The sequence below is a fragment of the Papaver somniferum genome, chromosome 2 (assembly GCF_003573695.1).
Source record: "Papaver somniferum cultivar HN1 chromosome 2, ASM357369v1, whole genome shotgun sequence".
NCBI lineage: Eukaryota > Viridiplantae > Streptophyta > Magnoliopsida > Ranunculales > Papaveraceae > Papaver > Papaver somniferum.
Genome location: NC_039359.1, coordinates 175,697,985 through 175,705,346, shown reverse-complemented (window position 1 = coordinate 175,705,346; position 7,362 = coordinate 175,697,985).

Here is a 7,362-nt window from a genome sequence, read left to right as displayed (position 1 = left end):
TAAACCCCATAGTCGTGTTCCTCCTAAAAACAAGGTTAATGACGATACTGATGACGAGGATATTCCACAGTGCTTCAAGTGTAAAGGTTTTGGTCATTTTTCAAATGAGTGTTAAAATCGTAGAAAGTACACTGGAAACAAAGGTCTTGCTGCAACTCTTGATGAAATGTTTGACCATTATGATTCTAATGAAAACGAAAAATCAAATGTTGCACTCTTCTGTGAAAACACCGATTTTGATAACCTGTAGCAATACGTTCATCAACCTCGATATTCTTCCAGAAGAAACTTCGACCATATTGGAGGATAAAATGGATTTCTCTTTACTCTCTGGAAACTCTTTTTCTAATTTTGCAGGTTCCACCGTATGTCTAGCAGCCTGCACATATGAGATGTATAAACCTTCCTCCAGTTTGACATGTTCTTATTGTACCCTCAAAGATCATGAGTTATCGAAATGTTTCAAGTACAAACATAAGATAAGATATGTCAACAAACTTCAACGAAGAGCAAATCGATTAGCTAACAAGCTCAAACTTGTTCAAGAATCGAATAAGGTATGTAATCTTAGTTCTTCTTCTGATAAGTTAATATCCAAAGATGTGTCTAGACCATTAAGAAAAAGATATTGGTCTGAAAAGTCTGGGAAACAGAGAACTAAGAATTCCATTCAAGAAAGGTATGGTGGACAGATAGTTGTTCACCCCAGTACAAACTAATTGTGTTGGTTAAGTGTCTTGTCTCACGCGCCTTGTTCAAAAGAGACAAGAGTTGGCACTCCAAAGGCTTTAGAAAAATGTGTTGTTTCTTGGTTTTGTTGTTAATTTAGTTTTTTTTTTTTTGAAATTCTTCCATCTTTTCATATCTTATTGATATTGAAAGGACTATTCTCTGTTTTATCAATAAATAAGGGGTAAAATAGACAACTGTGCCTTTTATAGGGTAAGAGTTGTGTGTACGTGAATTTTTTAAGTGCATAAAGGTTCCGTAACCCTATATTCCTTTTACCTTCCCTAGAAACTCTTTTATCACAAGTTTGCTTGTAGAGCTTGTTCTGATAATTTCCTCTTACAAACCCATATTGTTATGAAGACTCCAAGCATCATAACTTCCGATGGAAAAAATGTTAATATGATTGTTAAGCCATCAATCATGAAGGAAAAAGACACTCCTCCTGTTCACTCAAACTTGAAAAGAAAAAGGAGGAATGTGAGAAAACCAAGAGTTGTCCATTCAAATCTTCAGAAATTTTCTGGTGTTCTTGAAGAATTGAAGGAATTAAGAAAGGAAGTGCAGCAAATAAAGGCTTTTGTGTTTAAGACTCTTGGTATTCAGAAGGCCCTGGTTCGGCATCAGTCAAGAATTTTTGTTGATATCAACTCCTATCTTCATGAGCCTTATGTCCCAATGGCTGTTGACGACAAGGAGTTCGGGGACGATAAAGAATTTTTCAAAGGTCTTAATGTCCAGGAAACTTCTTATGAGAATTTATTATTATGTTTTAAGAAGGATAACTAGGGTTTGGAATAGCAATTATTGTGAGTACACATAGTTATTTCCAACGATTTTCATCTTGCAATTTTTTTAGATTTATTTATTTAAATTCTAAAGTTTATTTGGAAGATGATTTTGAAGTATTAATCTTTATGGTTTTATATATTGCAACTTGTTATTGGATATGTGTGTTTGCGCCCGTGAACTATGATTATCCCATACGTGGTCAAAAGTTAAGTCTTTCATATATCATTATGCAAGTATTGATAAAAGATTGAATGAACTTTTGACAAACAAAAGTTCATCCTTTTATGTCATTATGCAAATATTGATGGAAGAAATGATGAACTTTTGTTTACAAAGATTAAGTCTATTATATGTCATTGTGCAAATAGTCATGAAAAATAGAATGAATCTTTGTTTCTTCCGCAGTATTGATCTTCCTTGATCCATATCTTTATGTAAATACTGTGTGGCTCCGTAAGTTCTCTTATGTGAGCATTTCCGATTAAATTAATCATGAGTTCTATTGTGGTTAATTCAATTGAGTATTTTGGATACAAAATCATGTTTCATGTGATTTGTTAATGTCCAAAGAAATCCTTCTTTTCTTGTGAAAGTAAGGTCGCTCTCGTTGTTCTTTCGGGGATGACATTTATGGGTGAGAGTTCTTGATTGGACTTGTGCTTAATTGCCAAATCTTTGTGGGGAGTGCGACTATGGAATATTATAGGGGTTATCTTGTATCTTTATAAACTCCTTGATGAATGCATTTAGTTTCGGCTATATGATTTCATCTAAAAAAGTTGATATGTGCTTTTGTTTTGGTCATGAAGTATCTCTATGGAAATTTCATTAGGATCCCACTAATTTTCGTACCTTTGCCAATTTTATTAACAAAAAGGGGGAGAATTAATGCGTAGTTCACACTACAAATACATATGGTTTACACATCATTATGTAAGGGGGAGCGGTTTTCATGTGAGATGAAGTATTGACTAAGGGGGAGTGATACATATCACCATAGTATTGTTGTCGAAGTTGTGATACAATTGAACTTTGATGTTGTGTAATAATACTATGACACTGTATAACAATGATTGAGAGCTACTGTTTTCTCATTGTTATAGCTACGGATCTTCAACAACCATGATGCTGAATTGAACATCTTTAGAATCATTAGAGTACTTGGAAGTAACGAAGATTTCGAGTAACGTTAAATAACCAAGGAGATCAAGCATTTGTATGAGAAGCTTCAAAGTTTATTTATTTTGTATTTCATATGTATTGATAGTTTTGTCACTAAAATTACTAAGGGGGAGATTGTTAGAGCATTGCTCGGTCGAACTGGCAAGCGTTGCTATCTTAAGCTTGTTTGTCAAGTTTAGTTGCCAAAACTATAAGTCTTGATTTCTAGTCTAATTATAGCTAAGTCTCGGATTAGGATAGTAAGTGTAGTTGAGCTCTAGACTCCACGGCGTTCATCAAATCAAGACGAAGAACTACTCAAGGAACTTATGGAACTTCATCGACAAAAGGTATGTGGAGACTTGAACTTATCTATCACTCAAAAGTCTATCTATTATATCTCCTATTTTGAGACAAAAGTCTTATTGCTATATAGACTTCGATTATACACATTTGCTATTTCGAGCCGAGTTTATCTCGCTTATCTATTTATCAAAATATGTGTTGGTAAGCTTTCGCTTTGGCCAAGTTCATCTTTACTCGTGAAGAAAATCATGTTGATTATTTCAATAACTTGAAAATAGCTTTGATGAAAATAGTTTCAATGATTGAAATAAGAGTTTAGAACAAGTAACAATGTTTGGATCTAAACATAGTGTGTTCTCACATTTGTATAAAAGTACAAAACCGGGAACCTAAAGTATGCGTGCCCGTACGCGTACTGGCGGAAGTTTTACGTCCGTGAATTTCTGCCGGAGTTTGGAAGAGTGAATAGGTATGCGCACCCGTACACATATTGGCGTAACCAAACTCGTTCCGGCTACTTAGGTATGCGTACCCGTTTGCATACTTATGTAGGTGTTGATGGTGGATTTTCTTCAAGGACTAAAATCGTAAAATTATGATACTGCATGTTTCTGACCCGGCTTCAAGAACGCATGTGACGATTCATATTGTATGATCCGTGAACCGTTTCACGATCTCTGACTGAGTGAGCGTTCCTCTCAGAGCTATGATGAATATGTTTCTCGAAAGGCCTCCCCAGCTGAGCGCTCGATACTTCACACATTTCTTCATCACCTCTACGTAGAATCTTAATGATTGGGAGGTTCCCTAGACAGAATGTTTGTTAGAGAGCTTAACGCCTTCAGGACGTCACGTCACACGTTGTTCCCTGACTACATAGAGAGACCCACCTCTACATAGAATCAAAATGATTAGGCGGTTCTCTAGACATAATGTTTGTTAGAGAGCTTAACACCTTCAGGACGTCACGTCGTTCGTTGTTCCGTGACTGTACACCCCTTCAGAATGAATATGATGCTTCAACTATCTCATATCTCGATTCTACGAATAGATTAATTCTAGTGTCATTCGCCAACTAAATTCCTAGAAAATAATCTATTTTATCTCATTACTATGTTCCATGGCTGATCCCCGGCTGATTCCATGGATCAATAATAGATAACCATTTTTATCTCATTACTCTGTTTCATGGTTTATTCCTGACTGAATTCCATGAATTACTCTGTCTCATTAATCAATTCATTTTATTACTCCGTTTCATGGATTCCTCCAGACTGAATTCCATGAATTAGTAATAAATATCCACTGTTCGGGTGTCTGAGCCACCGTCGAGTAAGTCCCGAGAAAATGGTGCAAGTGTACTTGACAATAATGCACGAATGAGTACCCGAACGAGTGATGAAAAATGGACAAACGAGCAACTTATGGAGGAAAATAATATTAAATAAAATAAGCTAGAGGCGTGGGACCAGGCCCACCGGCCATGCCGCCGTGGTCGGTCCCCTCTCTCATTATTTTATTTTGTTTTAATTTATTTTCCTCATCTCATGGAAACTCCTTCATTTGAGAAAACTCCCTCATTTGATCGAAACTCCCTCGTTTGGGAGAAACTCTTAGTTTTCCATACTTTCATCGAACAAAATAGGGAAAGGTTTCAGGGACCGGGCCACCTAGCCGGACGGCCATGCCCTATATGTGGCCCGTCCCACACCTCAGAATCCCTTATTTCCTCATATTATTATTTCCATCATCTCATGAAACTCCATCGTTTGAGCGAAAACCCTAGTTTTTCAATATTTTCTCAAATATTGCTTAAACCCTGGAAAAGCCAAAAAGTCAAATGGTCACTTGATCGACTAGGCTACTCACTAGAAATATTAAAACATTATTATTTTAATACTCTCAAAATATCGGTCGCATAAGCGAAGTTCTGCTTGCTCATTCGAGCAAAATTGAGAGTTTCAGTCAAGATCAAACTCTTCCGAAAATCTAAAATATTGCTCAAACGCTCACCAGAAAATACCAAAACTCTAACGACTGAGACACGGATAATATGGTGACACAGGCATGCTCCCTTGACCGACCAAGGCGGTCCCTAAGGCTTACAATGTGCCGGTCCCACACATCTTCATAATTTTGAACTAATTTGCTATTAATTGCTCTTATTGGGTCCAAACTCTTTCTAACCAACTTGGGAATCGTTCAAACGACCGTCATCTGGTCCCACGACCACCAAGGGTCGGTTTCATGCCATCTTGGTCGGTCCCTCATCTCTCCATAACTGGGTTTTGTTACCTAACGCTCACACGAGCACTATTCTAATAAATGATTAAGCCAGCGTTTGATCGTTCCTTCACCAACTGGTCAACAAAGTACTTTGGTACACGCTCACTCGAGCACTTTGGAACTACATGGTCGACCATCATCCCATGTAGTCGATCCCTCCTTCACTCAATGAACCATTTTTGAGTAAATCATCAATTGACCAACAATTGATCAAAATTAGGGTTGCGAATGAATGCTCTGCAAATCATAATTTTTGAGCAAGTTCAAACACTAATAATTTTTATGTTGATCCAGCAATCAACATCTGGATTAATTATATAATATCCGGTCCAGCTACCAATATTTTAATTAATACTTTATTTGGTCATGCTACCAATAATTCATCAATTGTTCGAATATTGATCCAGCTATCAATATTCAGTAATTTATCGAATGAGCAATACTTGCTCAATTGCTCGAATATTGATCCATCTATCAATATTCAGTAATTTATCGATGCTCGAACACTGATTCAACTATCAATATTCAACAATTCATCGGATAATATTTGCTCAGACGAGCAATATCAACATCATTCATTTCATTCATTCGAGAACTATATGTCCCAGCAGACATGTTCAATTCATGAATCCTACAACATTCAGGAATCATGCTCGACTGAACAATACTTAGACCCATCGTCGAATCAAGTCAACGACTGACTAATCAAATACACGTCTTCTTTGCAGACTCCATGTTCGTGAGACATCAATCACATCACATGGGGGATATCAATTAGGGTTTTGGTCTGTCGTCCTACATCACGTGTGTTCATCCACGATGAGAAATATGAGTAAGTCGTTCAAGCAGTTGAGGGAGTTAGCAAAGTAGTGGGTGAACAATCAACCAAGTCTCTGCACGACCTGGAACTGGTTAAACCATGATTTCCCACTTTCCCACTCTTTCACTCGAGCAACCATCACACTTACCGTAGATAAATGTTTCTACTATTCTAGCAATATAAATAAGTCTCTGAATCCACGACTGAAACAAGACAATTTTTCGAGCAATCACTCTCAAGAATTCCATCAATCGAATAGAAATTATTCGAACTCAACAGTTCATAGAAAACTTGCAAAAACCTTAAACACATTCACAATCCTTGATCATCATTGATCTCACACGCTTCTTAGATTCCCTCCTACAGATCAACCCTCTTCCCTCTTTGTGACTAAATTGACTCTGGAACGACCATTGTCTTGGTTTAGGCCGGAGTCCTACAGATTAATCTCTCGAACTCAAAATACTCCCGTGCAGTGCATTTGTTTGAGGTTAGGTAGTTCGCTCGATTGAGGAGCCTCCGTCACACGGTTGTCTCTCCATTTCCTAAAAGACTAGTGAATCGTTTATCCCCATCTATAATAGGTTACTTTCTGAAATCGATTTATTCATGAACTAAAACATTTATATAATAAGGAATGCAATCTTTGCAAACCATGGCTATAATGTTCATGAATTGATTCGAGTGAGTCACGATTTTGCTTCGATTGTGTCTTGTATATGTCTATGAGATCTAAGCAATTGAACAACTCTCAAAATAGTTCATTTGATTCATTTGAACTAGTTATGGTGAAGATGAATAAGGTTAATATGAAAGTGCTCATATGGCTAACCATTGGTTAACTATTGTTGAACCAACTAAGTGTACACGTTTAGGTACGGTTAATCAAACCTAAATGAAGGTGCATTTCATTTGTATACAACAAGATAAGTTCGATCTAATGGTTGAAAGATATTAGCTTGAATCTAATCAGGTTTTCATATAATGGTGAATATTGAATACTTTGTTACCAAGGTAACTTAAATTGCAAACCCTGATTTGAAATCTATATAAGGGAGAACTCTAGTAAGTGGGAGACCTAATCCCCACACATCATGTGTGATACTAGTTGCATAAGCTAGAGTCGATTCTCCTTTAACCATAGGTTTTTCACGAAACCATGTAGGTTAACGACTTGAAGACTTCATTGGGATTGTGAAGCCAGGCCCAACTATTTTTTCTGTAGTTACGTAATCTGGTCTTGCTGTTTTCTATCGTGTGTGAGTAAA